At 49.7% G+C, this 17,097-nt stretch overlaps 1 protein-coding gene and 1 long non-coding RNA gene across 2 annotated transcripts in view; one reads left to right on the top strand and one right to left on the bottom strand.

Annotated features, from left to right (window-relative positions):
* BMP1 (bone morphogenetic protein 1) overlaps positions 1-17,097 on the top strand; it is a 199,930-nt gene that overhangs the window by 13,564 nt on the left and 169,269 nt on the right. The gene's annotated exons all lie outside the window — the stretch shown is intronic.
* LOC148130019 (uncharacterized) overlaps positions 9,762-17,097 on the bottom strand; it is a 46,540-nt gene continuing 39,204 nt past the window's right edge. The window contains exons 2-3 of the long non-coding RNA XR_015750320.1: positions 12,809-12,947; positions 9,762-10,588 (exon numbers count right to left, since the gene is read on the bottom strand). This is a non-coding gene — a long non-coding RNA (uncharacterized LOC148130019). The remainder of the gene's footprint in view (positions 10,589-12,808; positions 12,948-17,097) is intronic.

Genomic DNA, 17,097 nt, shown 5'->3' with positions numbered 1-17,097 from the left:
GGCTGCACCGGCTGCCAGCGAACCACAACATGTGTGATCATTTAATGAATGTGCTTCCCCTGTCGAATTGGCTTGTCAGAAGGTCGCAAAAGGTGATCGCATGACCCCAGGACACTGTAACAGTCATAAATACGAACCAGTTAACAAGCGTCCAAATTTTGCTGATGTCACCACGGGGCTGTTGCAACGGTTGTAATAGCAACAGCCATAACACTTAGACTTACTTACCTCTTTCCAGCCTTCTCTAAGTGGTTTAAAGAGTCGACGAATTGCCCCTGGGTCCTCGTTTTCCCCACCTCGGAAAGATGGAAGACTGAGTCAACCTTGAGCTGGTCAGGATCGAACTGCTGGCAGTGGGCAGAGTCAGCCTGCCATACCACAGTCTAACCACTGCACCACCATGGCTCTTACCTAATTGGTGTAAGTGTGCAAAACAGTCATAAGTCACTTTTTTCAGTGCCGTTGTAAGTTTGAAGGGTCAATAGACAAAGGGTTTAACTTGTGGACTACCTGTATTTATTTGTTTTGAAAATTCTTGAAGGATTATCCATAACTGGCATTGGGTGTTTATTACAGCCTGACCCTGTTGATGGGTGACCATGGGTGCCTTGCCATTTCTAAAAATGTCCACCACGTTCTTTTAATGACGGAAGGCAAATATACGGGAGCCAGGATAATACTGCAGAATCCACTCTGGCTCGGTCACCAGGACCAGAGATTTGGTCTTCCGAGCTTTTGGACTCGTGCTCGAGCATCCTCAGGGAACTTCTCTCTCTCTCTCCAACTCGATGTCACTCACTCCCACTGAATTACATGACACACACACACACACACACACACACACACACACACACACAGCCACGCCTACTCAGGTTTTGTGGCTCTTGGTGTTTTCTTTTCTATGGGAAACAGGTATCTATGTCTCTCTCTCTTTGTGTCTCTCCCTCTTTCCCTCTCTCCCCCTCCCTCCCTCTCTCTCACCCTCCCCATTCTTCTCTTCTCTCCCTCCCCCTCCTCTTCTTCTACTTCTTTTCTCTCTCTCCCTCTCTCTCCCCCCCCCTCATCTTTTCTCTCTCTCCCTCTCTCTTTCCCTCCCTCCCTCCCTCCCTCCCTCCTCCTCCTCCTCTTCTTCTTCTTTCTCTCCCTCCCTCCCTCCCCCTTCATCTTCTTTTCTCTCTCTCCCTCTCTTTCCCTCCCTCCCTCCCTCCTTCCCTCCTCCTCCCTCCTCCTCCTCCTCCTCTTCTTTTCTCTCTCTCCCTCTCCCTCCCTCCCCCTTCATCTTCTTTTCTCTCTCTCCCTCTCTTTTCCTCCCTCCCTCCTCCTTCCTCCTCCTCCCTCCTCTTCTTCTTTTCTCTCTCTCCCTCCCTCCCCCTTCATCTTCTTTTCTCTCTCTCCCTCTCTTTCCCTCCCTCCCTCCCTCCTTCCCCTCCTCCTCCTCCTCCTCTTCTTTTCTCTCTCTCCCTCTCTTTCCCTCCCTCCCTCCCTCCCTCCCTCCCTCCCTCCCTCCTTCCCCTCCTCCTCCTCCTCCTCTTCTTCTTTTCTCTCTCCCTCCCTCCCCCTTCATCTTCTTTTCTCTCTCTCCCTCTCTTTTCCTCCCTCCCTCCTTCCCCTCCTCCTCCTCCTCTTCTTCTTTTCTCTCCCTCCCTCCCCCTTCATCTTCTTTTCTCTCTTTCCCTCCCTCCCTCCCTCCCTCCTTCCCCTCCTCCTCCTCCTCCTCTTCTTTTCTCTCTCTCCCTCCCTCCCCCTTCATCTTCTTTTCTCTCTCTCCCTCTCTTTTCCTCCCTCCCTCCTTCCCCTCCTCCTCCTCCTCTTCTTCTTTTCTCTCTCTCCCTCCCTCCCCCTTCATCTTCTTTTCTCTCTCTCCCTCTCTTTTCCTCCCTCCCTCCCTCCTTCCCCTCCTCCTCCTCCTCTTCTTCTTTTCTCTCTCTCCCTCCCTCCCCTTCATCTTCTTTTCTCTCTCTCCTCTCTTTCCTCCCTCCCTCCTTCCCCTCCTCCTCCTCCTCCTCTTCTTTTCTCTCTCCCTCCCCCCCTTCATCTTCTTTTCTCTCTTTCCCTCCTCCCTCCCTCCCTCCTTCCCCTCCTCCTCCTCCTCCTCTTCTTTTCTCTCTCTCCCTCCCTCCCCTTCATCTTCTTTTCTCTCTCTCCCTCTCTTTTCCTCCCTCCCTCCTTCCCCTCCTCCTCCTCCTCTTCTTCTTTTCTCTCTCTCCCTCCCTCCCCCTTCATCTTCTTTTCTCTCTCTCCCTCTCTTTTCCTCCCTCCCTCCCTCCTTCCCCTCCTCCTCCTCCTCTTCTTCTTTTCTCTCTCTCCCTCCCTCCCCTTCATCTTCTTTTCTCTCTCTCCTCTCTTTCCCTCCCTCCCTCCTTCCCCTCCTCCTCCTCCTCCTCTTCTTTTCTCTCCCTCCCTCCCCCTTCATCTTCTTTTCTCTCTTTCCCTCCCTCCCTCCCTCCCTCCTTCCCCTCCTCCTCCTCCTCCTCTTCTTTTCTCTCTCTCCCTCTCTTTCCCTCCCTCCCTCCCTCCCTCCCTCCCTCCTCCCTCCTTCCCCTCCTCCTCCTCCTCCTCTTCTTCTTTTCTCTCTCCCTCCCTCCCCCTTCATCTTCTTTTCTCTCTCTCCCTCTCTTTTCCTCCCTCCCTCCTTCCCCTCCCTCCCTCCTCCTCTTCTTCTTTTCTCTCTCTCCCTCCCTCCCCCTTCATCTTCTTTTCTCTCTCTCCCTCTCTTTTCCTCCCTCCCTCCCTCCTTCCCCTCCTCCTCCTCCTCTTCTTCTTTTCTCTCTCTCCCTCCCTCCCCCTTCATCTTCTTTTCTCTCTCTCCCTCTCTTTCCCTCCCTCCCTCCTTCCCCTCCTCCTCCTCCTCCTCTTCTTTTCTCTCTCTCCCTCTCTCCCTCCCCCTCCCTCCCTCCCTCCCCTCCCTCCCTCCTTCCCCTCCTCCTCCTCCTCCTCTTCTTCTTTTCTCTCTCCCTCCCTCCCCCTTCATCTTCTTTCTCTCTCTCCCTCTCTTTTCCTCCCTCCCTCCTTCCTCCTCCTCCTCCTCCTCTTCTTCTTTTCTCTCTCTCCCTCCCTCCCCCTTCATCTTCTTTTCTCTCTCTCCCTCTCTTTCCCTCCCTCCCTCCCTCCTTCCCCTCCTCCTCCTCCTCTTCTTCTTTTCTCTCCCCTCCCTCCCCCTTCATCTTCTTTTCTCTCTTTCCCTCCCTCCCTCCCTCCCTCCTTCCCCTCCTCCTCCTCCTCCTCTTCCTCTCTCTCTCCCTCCCTCCCCTTCATCTTCTTTTCTCTCTCTCCCTCTCTTTTCCTCCCTCCCTCCCTCCCTCCCTCCCTCCCTCCCTCCTTCCCCTCCTCCTCCTCCTCCTCTTCTTCTTTTCTCTCTCCCTCCCTCCCCTTCATCTTCTTTTCTCTCTCTCCCTCTCTTTTCCTCCCTCCCTCCTTCCCCTCCTCCTCCTCCTCTTCTTCTTTTCTCTCTCTCCCTCCCTCCCCCTTCATCTTCTTTTCTCTCTCTCCCTCTCTTTCCCTCCCTCCCTCCTTCCCCTCCTCCTCCTCCTCCTCTTCTTTTCTCTCCCTCCCTCCCCCTTCATCTTCTTTTCTCTCTTTCCCTCCCTCCCTCCCTCCCTCCTTCCTCCTCCTCCTCCTCCTCTTCTTTTCTCTCTCTCCCTCTCTTTCCCTCCCTCCCTCCCTCCCTCCCTCCCTCCCTCCTCCTTCCCCTCCTCCTCCTCCTCCTCTTCTTCTTTTCTCTCTCCCTCCCTCCCCTTCATCTTCTTTTTCTCTCTCTCCCTCTCTTTTCCTCCCTCCCTCCTTCCCCTCCTCCTCCTCCTCTTCTTCTTTCTCTCTCTCTCCCTCCTCCCCTTCATCTTCTTTTCTCTCTCTCCCTCTCTTTTCCTCCCTCCCTCCCTCCTTCCCCTCCTCCTCCTCCTCTTCTTCTTTTCTCTCTCTCCCTCCCTCCCCCTTCATCTTCTTTTCTCTCTCTCCCTCTCTTTCCCTCCCTCCCTCCTTCCCCTCCTCCTCCTCCTCCTCTTCTTTTCTCTCTCTCCCTCTCTTTCCCTCCCTCCTCCCTCCCTCCCTCCCTCCCTCCCTCCTTCCCCTCCTCCTCCTCCTCCTCTTCTTCTTTTCTCTCTCCCTCCCTCCCCTTCATCTTCTTTTCTCTCTCTCCCTCTCTTTTCCTCCCTCCCTCCTTCCCCTCCTCCTCCTCTTCTTCTTTTCTCTCTCTCCCTCCCTCCCCCTTCATCTTCTTTTCTCTCTCTCCCTCTCTTTCCCTCCCTCCCTCCCTCCTTCCCCTCCTCCTCCTCCTCTTCTTCTTTTCTCTCCCTCCCTCCCCCTTCATCTTCTTTTCTCTCTTTCCCTCCCTCCCTCCCTCCCTCCTTCCCCTCCTCCTCCTCCTCCTCTTCTTTTCTCTCTCTCCCTCCCTCCCCCTTCATCTTCTTTTCTCTCTCTCCCTCTCTTTCCTCCCTCCCTCCTTCCCCCCTCCTCCTCCTCCTCTTCTTCTTTTCTCTCTCTCCCTCCCTCCCCTTCATCTTCTTTCTCTCTCTCCCTCTCTTTTCCTCCCTCCCTCCCTCCTTCCCCTCCTCCTCCTCCTCTTCTTCTTTTCTCTCTCTCCCTCCCTCCCCTTCATCTTCTTTTCTCTCTCTCCCTCTCTTTCCCTCCTCCCTCCTTCCCCTCCTCCTCCTCCTCCTCTTCTTTTCTCTCCCTCCCTCCCCCTTCATCTTCTTTTCTCTCTTTCCCTCCCTCCCTCCCTCCCTCCTTCCCCTCCTCCTCCTCCTCCTCTTCTTTTCTCTCTCTCCCTCTCTTTCCCTCCCTCCCTCCCTCCCTCCCTCCCTCCCTCCCTCCTTCCCCTCCTCCTCCTCCTCCTCTTCTTCTTTTCTCTCTCCCTCCCTCCCCCTTCATCTTCTTTTCTCTCTCTCCCTCTCTTTTCCTCCCTCCTCCTTCCCCTCCTCCTCCTCCTCTTCTTCTTTTCTCTCTCTCCCTCCCTCCCCCCTTCATCTTCTTTTCTCTCTCTCCCTCTCTTTCCCTCCCTCCCTCCCTCCTTCCCCTCCTCCTCCTCCTCTTCTTCTTTTCTCTCCCTCCCTCCCCCTTCATCTTCTTTTCTCTCTTTCCCTCCCTCCCTCCCTCCTCCTTCCTCCTCCTCCTCCTCCTCCTCTTCTTTTCTCTCTCTCCCTCTCTTTCCCTCCCTCCTCCCTCCCTCCCTCCCTCCCTCCCTCCTTCCCCTCCTCCTCCTCCTCCTCTTCTTCTTTTCTCTCTCTCCCTCCCTCCCCCTTCATCTTCTTTTCTCTCTCTCCCTCTCTTTCCCTCCCTCCCTCCCTCCTTCCCCTCCTCCTCCTCCTCTTCTTCTTTTCTCTCCCTCCCTCCCCCTTCATCTTCTTTTCTCTCTTTCCCTCCCTCCCTCCCTCCCTCCTTCCCCTCCTCCTCCTCCTCCTCTTCTTTTCTCTCTCTCCCTCCCTCCCCCTTCATCTTCTTTTCTCTCTCTCCCTCTCTTTTCCTCCTCCTCCTTCCCCTCCTCCTCCTCCTCTTCTTCTTTTCTCTCTCTCCCTCCCTCCCCTTCATCTTCTTTTCTCTCTCTCCCTCTCTTTCCCTCCCTCCCTCCCTCCTTCCCCTCCTCCTCCTCCTCTTCTTCTTTTCTCTCCCTCCCTCCCCCTTCATCTTCTTTTCTCTCTTTCCCTCCCTCCCTCCCTCCCTCCTTCCCCTCCTCCTCCTCCTCCTCTTCTTTTTCTCTCTCTCCCTCTCTTTCCCCTCCCTCCCTCCCTCCCTCCCTCCTTCCCCTCCTCCTCCTCCTCCTCCTCTTCTTTTCTCTCTCTCCCTCTCTTTCCCTCCCTCCCTCCCTCCCTCCCTCCTTCCCCTCCTCCTCCTCCTCCTCCTCTTCTTTTCTCTCTCTCCCTCTCTTTCCCTCCCTCCTTCCCCTCCTCCCTCCTCCTCCTCTTCTTTTCTCTCTCTCCCTCTCTTTCCCTCCCTCCCTCCCTCCTTCCCCTCCTCCTCCTCCTCCTCTTCTTCTTTTCTCTCTCTCCCTCTCCCTCCCTCCCTCCCTCCCTCTCTCTTCTGGAGGAGAGAAGTTCCTTGAAGATGGGCTCCAGCATCAGTCCAAAAGCTCGGAAGACTAAATTTCTGGTCCTGGTGACTGACCCAGATTGGACCTTGCAACATCATTTTAAGTGCTGGATGTTATGCTCCACATCATGTCTCACATCCCCGTGTAGCTTTAGCCTTCTGAAGAAAAATGGATTGCCTCCAGCACCTTGTTCTTCTCAAATTGGCTTCCTTATCATGCGGTCCGCCTTGCTTACTTTGCCATTTGGGGCTTCCCCAGAGCAGTTCTCTGAATTCCCAGAAAGCACCAAAGGGATGACTCCTCCCATGGGAAGCTAAATCAGATTGATCAGATAAGCGGAAGTAGGGAGCATCCCTTTGATCTCCCCTTACAGAATTACAAACCTAGAAGGAGGGAGGGTTTTCCCAGAAGCGAATCTTCATCCTCTCTGCCAGAGAAGTACCTATTTGATTGGCACATGATAAATGGGGGTGGGGGAGGGAAGGAGGTGGCATTTGATCAGTGCTTTCTGCATGACAAATGGGTAAGGGACAAGCCCAACCTGCAGCAATTGTTGATCTGTGAGATGACAGGTAGAGAATGTCGTCTTCTCTGGTCCGCAAAGGAAAGTGAGGCGAGGAAGGAATAGCAGATAATTGAGCTGGTTATCGGTCACAGTGGGTGCGCTGGTTATCTCTGCAGGCCTCAGAAGAAAACTAACCTTATTTGCAATTTCAACAAAGAAGGAAGGTAGACTTGGTATCTTCATACCATTTTCAAATTGCTTACCCCTTATCTGTGTCTCAGCCTACTCTTTGCTGTTTAACTACTTTCCAGCAAGCAAACTTAAAAGTCCTTCCTTCCATCTTTCCTTCCTTCTGCCCCTTCTCCTTCCTTCCTTTGTTTCCTTCCTTCTCCTCCTTTTCCTCTTCCTTCTTTTCCTCCCCTTCCTCCTTCCCCTTCCCTTCCTCTTCCTTCTCTCCCTTCTTTCCTCCCTTCTTTCCTCTCTCCCTTCTTTCCTCCCTTCCTTCCTCCAACTTTTTCTTCTTTCCTTCCTTCTTCTCCCCCTTTCCCTCCCTCTCTCCTTCCCTCCCCTTCTTCTCTCTTCACATTCCTTCCTTCCTTCCTTCCTCCCTCCCTCCCTCCCTCCCTCCCTCCCTCCCTCCCTCCTTCTCATTCCTTCTTTCCTCCCTCCCTCCCCAACTTAGAGCTATATTGTTAGAGGAGGAGGCTTGGTACCTATATCCCTTCACTCTTTTTCTCAAAGCCAGAGCAAGGATGCTTTGGGCTGTTCTGTTGCCAGCAATTCTTTTGTGTTGTAAGGTAAGCCGTGCTACTATGAAGTTTGATAACGTTTACCAACAGAACATACGTTATTAGATATTTAAATAACTTGGCAATGTTATCTGCTTTTCTTCCCCTCCCACCCCTTCCTTTCTCTCTCTTTCTAAAGAGAACCTGGTAGACTTGAATTGCAATTCTGGCAAGAGACTGCAAACCAAGTTCCAGTTCTAGGAGAAACCGTAGGATTGGGTTATAAAATAAAAATCCCCGTTCGAATGATGAAAAGTGGGTGTTGACAAATCAGAAGTGCCGGAGTTCCCGGCTTCAGGGTCTCACTCTGGATGCAATTAAGCTTCCTTCTGAAGAAGCCATTGTGTCCTTGTGAGTGTTGCTTGAAATCACCTCTCTTGGATTCAGTCTTGCTGTGGGATGGATGGCCCTTTTTCTAACCGGGGCCGGTCCTTGAAAGGATAATAATAGGGCTGGAAGGGATCCAAGACTAGATTATTACCATATGTTCAACACGGGGCTATCCCAGAGGTTGACTCTAGACTTTGCAGCTGGTGCAAAATGCCACAGCTAGCTTGTGGAAGAAAATGGCTATACCACTGGTGGCTAACCTTTTTGGGGCTCCTGTGCCAAAAATTGCGCTCACGTGCCAGCACCCAGAAGGCAATGCGTGTGCCCCCCCACAACCCCTGCACATGCGCGCACGATCCCCCCACCTCCCCCTTACCTGGAGGCCTGAAAATGGGTCCATTTCATCACTTCCAGTATTTCCGGAAATACAGGAAGTGATGAAACGGGCCCGTTTTTCGGCCTCCAAAGGCTGCAGAGGCTTCCCTCGTGCCTCTGGGAGGCCAAAAAAGTCCTCAAATTGGCTGAAAAATCAGCTGGGAGTCGCCCACATGCGCAGTGCAGGTAAGGGGGGTGGCGGGGGGGGGTGCACACATTGCCTTCTGGGTGCTGGCACGTGAGCGCAATTTTTGTCACATCTCTGGCATGCGTGCCATACATTCGCCATCATGGCCTTGGGTTTCAGCTCACATACCAAGAATAGAATGGTGTCATTATTACATACAGGCAGAAATGCACAGAACCAACTTCCTGGTGTGTACGGTACGAACAATGCAGCAAACAGGTTCTTCAAACCCATGTTAACACTATTTACTTCTTCAAAGGCATCATTGAGTTAAATTGTTGTCTTTAAAGTTTTAAAAATAGCTAGGTACGTCCCATCCACTCATCCCGCTTCTGATAAGGAACCCTTTGTTCATTTATTACATTTATTTCCTGCCATTCCTTTAGAAAATTAAAGGCAATGCATAAGGGACTGTCCATTCATCTTCAAAGCATCTCTGGGAATTGAGGGACACAGAGTAACTGACTTGCAGTGATCTCATTCAGGTCAAACTAAACCGTAGTTTAAATGAGGGGCACCCAACCCTCAAGCACACTACTGGGTGCTGAGCTTTTCGGGACTGGGCCGTGGAAGTAGCAGACAAACGTGCACATGCATGCATTCTCCACTCATGTGAGCAGCAGGCAAGCACGTGTGCTTCATCTGTGTGAACGGTGGGCAAATAGAGCTACACACACACACTCATCTGCTGCTTGTGCAGAACCGTTCCCTCTCCCCTATGCCCAGTGGTGGGATTCAAAATTTTTACTACTGGTTCTGGCTTGGTGGGTGTGGCTTGGTGGGCATGGCTTGGTGGGCGTGGCATGGGAAGGATACTGCAAAATCCCCAGTCCCTCCCCACCCCACTAACCTGCTTTCCAGCTCCGTTCTCCTGTGCAGGGCAACCAAAGAAGACCCAGCCAATCAGCTGGGACTCAGGAGGCGGAGAATAGATGGGGGGTGGGGCCAGTCAGGTAGGATTTGCCGGTTCTCCAAACTACTCAAAATTTCTGCTACTGGTTCTCCAGAACTGGTCAGAACCTGCTGAATACCACCTCTGCTTACGCCCCACTGGTCCACAAAGCCATAAAGGCTGGGGGACTCTGGTTTACAGAAAGTAACTCCAGTTGAATATAATGTTAGGTAAGAATTCAGTGAGCAAGTTTCGTAATTGAGGGATGATGTTGCCGGAGCTCACCTGGGTAAGGGAGGCTGAAACAAACCTAGAACCGTCTTGGGATAAGCTGCAGGAAGATTGTCCACCTTATGCAGGACCTACATTCTCTTGATATCTAAACCTTAGGAAGTGTGATGAAGATAGAATTATAGGGCTGGAAGGGACCTCAGGATTTCTTCTGGATGCTCTAATTATTTTATCACTATAGAAACTACAGTGAAGCATAATCTACCATGATTTGGTGCACTAGCTAAGGTGGAGGACCAGAAAACAGGAGACTGTGAGTTCTAGTCCTTCCTTGGGTATTGAAGCCAGCTGGGTGAATTTGGGTCAGTCGCACCATGTTTTTCTGTCCTAGGCCTCCCCAAAAAGCACTAAGTCAATTCTGAATCCTGGCAAAAACCTCTTTTATTACATTAATGTGAATTTATTTCATTCAGTCAGCCAACAGCTTGGCAAACAGTCTTGCAAAGGTATGGTAATGAGCTTTATCGTAATTACATTCATCAATCTTGAAACGCTGCCTGGTAAATAGTTCCACACTCAGTGCTGGCAGGGAAGGGCTGGTTTATACAGACAAATCTCCATGAGGCTGGAACGAACAAATGACCGAACAAGCGAGTTGTTTCCTGCAAAAGCCCCCTCCCCTTTTGCTTCTCTTTTAATCCTGATGGGAGGGGGCATTCATCATCCACCTGGGGCCTCACTCCCATGTTGACTCTGAGTTCTTAATTGTGCCTTCCTTTTGGCAGCTCTGCGCATGCACAGACTGGGAACCGGTTCCACGTAGCTCCCCTGTCTCACAGCTGTCCAAGCCCGAAGGCAGCTGATGACTGCCAGCCTGCCCTGGCCCCATCCCTGCCTCTGATGCAGAGCCCTCATCCGAGCCTTCCTCAGCCTCCAGTACTGGCCCATGTTCCTCCCCAACATCCTCACTATTGTCCGACTCTGCTGCCAGCTTCGCCAGCTGTCAGCGGCCACAACACCATGTACCACAGCGGTTGTTGTGGGAAAAATAGGCAGTGGGAGCATTAAGTGTAGATGCTGCCTTGAACTAACCAAAAATAATGGTGGGATAGAAATTAAATAAAGAGAATCTGTTGCACCAATAGAACACCATATATACAGATCAGGGTTGCACTGTGGAATCCTTGGTGGTCTCTGGAGTCCTTGATTGCTTGCTTGCAGATTTTTTGTTATCAGACCAAGTAATATCTCAAGAGAACTGTTGGAAAATCAAAGGAAAATTCTGGTGTATCCAGCCACGAGAGAACAAGTGAAATATAAATCCAACAAATAAATACACAAATGTTATATGAACATCATGATGAGTGATTAAAATCGATAATCTCTAGGTCAGTGGTGGCTAACCTTTTTGGGCTCCTGTGCCAAAAATTGTGCGCGCTTGCACGCTCATGCTCGCGTGCTAGCACCCAGAAGGCAATGCGCCCCCTCACGCCCCCTACACATGCCCGCGCAATCCCCACCCACCCCGTGCCCCCTTACCTGCACTGCACCTCACACCTGATTTTTCGGCAGTTTTCAGCCTCCCAGAGGCTTGAGGAAGGCTTCTGCAGGCTACTGTGGGCTTCTGCAGGCCGAAAACTAGGCCCATTTCATCACTTCCGGTATTTTCAGAAAAACAGGAAGTGACAAAACAGGCCTAGTTTTCAGCCTGCAAAGCCTGCAGAAACCTGCAGAAGCCTTCCTCAAGCCTCTGGGAGGCCGAAAAAGGCTTCAAACCATCTGAAAATCAGCAGTGAGGCGTGCGCATGCGCAGTGAGGTAAGTTTGCTTGCAGCTCTCATGCCAGCACAAATGGCTCTGCATGCCCCCTGTTGCACGCATGCCATAGGTTCGTCATTACGGGTCTAGGTAAATTTACCTATTATGTATTTATATGCCCTACTATTCTACCTATCTAGCTCAATTGATAGATATTTTTGATCGTGTGCCCTGTACATCTTGCCTAATTCTATTAAACTGTTCTTTTAAATATTTTGCTATTTCAGTTGGTTTTAATCGTTCAACTACATTGTAAGCAATGGTCTGTCCTAACTTAAAATATGAACTAAATTGATCTCACCTTAAACTCTAGTGAACAAAATGCTGGTGGATGAAAACCTTTATTTTCATTTGATTTATACCGGGTTGAAGACCAAAGAGAGGGCACCACCTCCCTTAATATCTGCTTCCACTCCAATCTCCTCTTTTTGTTCTTAGTTTTCCTAGCATTCAGCTGCAACTTAAGATCATTGCCGGGTGTCTTGCATTTGGAGATGCACTCTTGACATATCATTAAATTGGGACCACATGGAATAGTATTGATTAGTGCTTCCATTAGTTTAATAAGAGGTCAGTTGAACCCATATAACCAACCCAAGACTATAACTCTAAGGATGGTACTGTTTCCCCTATCTTCTATATATATAAAAGCGAAATGCCACTCACGCATCATCACAAAATCTCCAGAACTGTAAAGCCTACAAACTTGAAATTTGGCACGTATGTTTCTCTTGGCTTCTAGTGCTCACTAAGAAAGGATTTTTCGAAATGACCATCAGAGCATTAATATTTCCTATATTATTATTATTATTATTATTAACACGCTCTGATGCTAAGGAGCTCTACTCCCCCTCCCCACCTGAAAAGAAATCTCTTCCAAATGCAAAACACAAGCAGAGGAGTTTCAGTTTCACTTTCACAGCAGCAACCAGCTTTAGTATAGAACAGTTGAGCTAAGCCACACCCAGGCTCCTTGCGGTCTCTTTCTTGCTCACACAGCAAATACTCTTTCAGTTTCCAAACAGTCCTCAACTTTCATACACTGACAGGACGCTAGCCAGAGGAATACCGATGGATACTGGTAGGCAGAGGCAGAATTCTTCCCCCCCTCCCACACTATTTTCCTCCCCAAAAACAAAGCCCGATCACATAATTTCATAGCTAAGCACAGGTATAGAGCTAGTTGTATAATAATATACATACGAATTAGATAGTAAAAATGTTTTTTCTTGCATCCCATGTTTGCCAAACTTATTTTTCTTCATAATAATAAATGACCAAAATAGGGTATATCTTTAAACCATATTGTTCCTACTAAAATAATACCAATAGCTTTTTGGAGATTAGACCAAAATGGGAAAATAAAAACCACACTTCATATTTTTATAACTCTTTACCCTTTCTTAAAATGGGGGTATTTTTTTAATCCCTCGATTTTTCACAATATCCTTTGTTTACAAAAATGAGTGCCATTTTTTGAACTCTCAACCACATTTTATTTCTGAGAGTAACTCCAAAGTTTTATATGCTGCTAATGTATCTGGACTGAAATGTAAAATCAAAACCAGTTGTGAGATGCTGTGAGCCAGCGGAGAAAGGAACAGGAGGAACTCCAGATATAAACAGTCAACAGACGACAGAGGAATTTGTTTGAAACGTACCTTACAAATGGGAGCTCAGTCCAGGTTGTAAATGTTGGTCCAGGAAGGACAGGAGTATGCATGTCAAAATGTCCCGGGATACCTTTGTCAAATCCCTTGGTAAAATAAAGATATATTGCATCCACGGCGTATCCACAATCTGCTAAGGCCATTAACCAAAAAGCAAAAGAAAAGAAAAAGAATTAGACAAAACTTAGTATTGCAAACCTGTGCTGACTTCTAGTAATTATTATATTGTTTCCAAGATTTCTCTGGTTTGACTACATTTCCTTGACTCCTATATTTCTCCCCTGTTGAAGTTAGGGACAACATGGTTAGCTGGCACTTCATCTATTCCCAAGGATTTCTCAACATCCCAAGTGCTTTGGCCAGATCACCTGAAACTTCTTTAATTGCCCTAAGATCAGAGGTGGTATTCAGCCGGTTCTGACCAGTTCTGGAGAACCGGTAGCAGAAATTTTGAGTAGTTGTGGGTGCTCCAACCGTGGAAGGTTTTTAAGAAGAGATTAGACAACCATTTGTCTAAAAGTGGTGGGATTCTACCAGTTTCCCTACCAGTGCAGTGATCGCGCACTTCGCGCATGCGCGATCCTAACGCATGCACACATGCGCAGCTTTCCAAACACCAGCTGAGGCTCTGCCACGCCAATCAGATGAGAGGATAAGGAACAGAAAAGTAGAGGGGCAGGTGAGAGGGCTGATCCTGCACTTCTCTCTTCTTTCTCCCCTCAGCTGATCCTCCAAGTTTTTTTGCTACCGGTTCGGGAGAACCGGGCCAAACCGGTAACATTTCACCACTGGTGTAGAGTTTCCTGCTTGAGCAGGGAATTAGACTAGAAGACCTCAAAGTCCCTTCCAACTCTGTTATTCTATTCTCCCACCAGGTCTCTGTTGTGCCTGTCCAGTTACTTATATAACAAACCCAACTTGTTATTGAAATATTGCTTACTTCTCATATTTTTCTAATTAATATGTAGACAGTAAAAGTCCTGAGCTGATGTTTGAGCCAATGTTCTTCTTGGTTTCTCCCTAAGCTACTCTGAATTATATGTTAGATGTTATACTGCTTGCAGAAATAGAATATTCAAGTGAGTGATTTTGTTTCCTGATTGGCTTAAGGGCCCTGCTGGATCCAGGATCGAGAACTGAGGTTTGACTCTGTCTGTGAGCATTCTGGAACTCTTATCTTCTATCAGCTAGAAGAAAAACACAGCCGGTATTTATAGAGAAGTTCCAATGTGCAAAATGCTACTCAGTCCTGACCAATGTTTGCTGCCGGAACATTGGCGCTTGCACAGATAGTTTTCGACTTTGATTAGTGACCGTTCGAAGTTACAACAGCACTGAAAAATGTGACTTATGACTCTATTCTGAATGTTGCAGCAGCCGTATGGACCCGTGATCAGAATTCGGCAACTGGCCTGTACTTACGTCGGTTACGGTGTTCCTGGGTAAAACTCCCTTAAGCAAAACCTGTCTTGCTTAACAACAGAAACGTTGGGCTCAATTTGGTTGCAAGTCGAGGACTTGCCTGTATTGTTCATTGAAAAAGAATGCATTTTGTTAAACCACAGAAATGAAGTGTACACATTCCTGGAGAATTGTTGCCATGGGGTTATATAGAGATGTCCATTTATTTCAGAAGACTTCCAGATTCTCCTGAGAGCCGTTCGGATCATCCAAAGTGTGGGAGGTGCTTCAGTGTACGTCGCTGATGGCTGAGCTCAATCACTGAGGAACGCTCCGCCCTCCATCACGTGACTCTCTTGCGTTCCCCAGTTTGCGCTCAGTTGTCGTCAAGTTAGGCTGTTCATTCCTACTCTTTGGCCGATCCAAGACTTCTCTCAGGTTTGAATACCTTTTATAGAAAATTCGAGTATTTTCCTTAGCCTTCTGGCGCAGGACGGAGGAATTAAGGGGAGCTAGCTTCTTTCGCCCCCAGGGGGGAGGTAGAACGGGCGGTTTTTTCGCGCTTCGGCGCTAATCCCCCCCCATCCGATCCTTTGCCTGCCGTTTCTTTCGCCGCGCTTGCAGCGGCTTTACTGATCACGCTGTGATAGCGCGGCTGGTATTCCCCCCCACCGCAAACGCCGCTCGCCCTAAGAAGGGGCGAAAAACTACTGCCTAGCTTCCTCGGCCGTTTTTAGGACCGGAGAGGATGCCTCATTGCCCTGATCAGCCCGGGACTTAGGAACGTGGGCGATCGCCCCTAGGGCGCCTCCACGTGGCGGGCGCCATCTTTATTGAGGCCTCATAGTGCTGCGAAGTAACCGGCCCTAGCACAGGCCCCTCAGCCTGTAGGGCCTTTGGTAATTGATATTTTTGGTAACTGATATTTATTGATTGTTGGCTTCCCGCAGCAGGCTCAGGGCAAGTGATAGCAGCCTATCCCTCCCGGTTGTTGCCTGGGAGCTCCAGCTGCCGGAGGCCTCTTACTAGCCTCAGGCGTTTAATTCGGAAAATTGGCAATTTCTCATTACTAGAGTAATATTAATAATATAATAATAATAATTATAAGAATATTAGAACAGGAATATTAACAATAGTTCTAATACTAATAGACACTGGAATATCTGCCTGTATGCAGGTCTAGATATTTCCCCTCAGATATGTTTATATTTATACTCACATATAGGTGATCTGGGTGAGTTTATTCCTGTAATTTTTCTCTTATTGATATTGAACCTTAGCATTCCAAGCCTCATTGGATTGTTATCCTGCTTGTGCAAATAAGTATTAAGAATTATCTCAATATCTAAATTCCAAAAGGGGGTGTGGGCCAGCTGAAAGGACACCCGACCTTTGTTGTAGGTCGAACCCTTGGCGAGCCAACCGCCTTAACTGTATTACTGTCCTTTCTTGTACAATGGCAGATGATATTCCCACCAAAGGCTCTTCTTTGAAGGCCAAATCCAGATCCTACCACCTGCGCAACCAGGCTAAGGAAACTCCTAACGAAATAACTAAAGAGACTTCTAAGGCTTCTCAAGGCGCAGTCCATCCCAGGGACACCAGGTTCCCGGCCCATCAGCCAGACGGCCTCCTGAAGCTACATTTACGCCCACGGCCGCTGGTCTTCGACAGGAGGAGGACCCCATACCCGAGATCCCTGCGCACATACAGGCATTGATGGAACGGGCCTTCCGCCAGTGGATAGCAGAGGGCCTTCAGCAGAAGTCCAGGTCTACTCCCTCACTGGCGCCCGAAAACGACCCACCATCAGTGAGGTCCTCGCCTAGATCGGACCCTACTCGTGGTCAGGTACCTTCTCAAGGGGACAGTCCCAGAAAGGGATCCGGAGGAGAATATAGAGTATCTAGACCAATTTGGGGGGGCAGAGGAAATGGAATGGGGATCTATACAGCAAGATGAGCTCCTATCGGAGGTAGACCCTATAGAAGGGGACATGTCCGAGGATGAAGGTCTTACCCCGGACCAACCCACTGTTGCGGGCCTGTTCAAGCCCCACATGTTTAAATCCCTGTTATTTAAAGCCAGGAACATCTCTGGCCTATCTGTACAAACCTCCTCAGCTCTCTCCTCCCCGGCAGAGGGTCAGGAGGACGCCATCTTTAGTCAACCCGTGGTGGAGGCGGAGGTTATCCCGGCTCCACCCCTATTTCATGACCTGGTCTCAAATCAGCTGGATTCTACTAGGGCCCCTCCCGCCCCTTCCAGCCTAGACAGGAGGTTCTTCAACCTCGAGTCGAGTTTCTGTGACTTACTCAACACCCCCGAGGTGGATGAGCCCATTGTTGGGTTGGCCTCCTCGTCCTCCCCCAGTGACCCCCTAGAGGCTTTGAAACCCGAGGACAAGAGGTCCGAGCTCGCCTTACGTAGAGCTCATCAAGCGGACTCCTGGGCCATTAGATCAGCCACTGCGGCTTCTTTCTTCACCAGATCTTCAATCCGGTGGCTTCGCCAACTGAAGCAACATGTTCCCCCCTCCAACACAAGGGCTCACCAAGACATAACAAAACTGACGGCTGCGGCGGAATTCTCCGCTGACGCCACCTTCCATGCGGTCAAGTTCTCTACCCGGGCAATTACGTCCCATGTAACTGCTCGCCGCCTGCTATGGCTTAAACACTGGCAGGCGGACGTTAAAAACAAAGTTAGGCTGGCCACTGCCCCCATAAAAGGGGACAAACTATTTGGCACGGTCCTGGAACCCTTATTATCTGAAACCCGGAGCAAGAGAAAATTTCTCCCTCCTTTGTTTCGGAGGTCAGAGTCCAGAGCCCCCCAGCCATTTCGGAGAGGCTCCTCCCACCCTTTCTACCAGTCTC

The sequence above is a fragment of the Notechis scutatus genome, chromosome 7 (assembly GCF_049901735.1).
Source record: "Notechis scutatus isolate UNSWTSFEM ecotype Mainland chromosome 7, rNotScu1.2, whole genome shotgun sequence".
In the NCBI taxonomy this organism is placed as follows: domain Eukaryota; kingdom Metazoa; phylum Chordata; class Lepidosauria; order Squamata; family Elapidae; genus Notechis; species Notechis scutatus.
The sequence above is the reverse complement of the archived record's forward strand: the minus strand, read 5'-3'. Positions and strand labels throughout refer to the sequence as shown.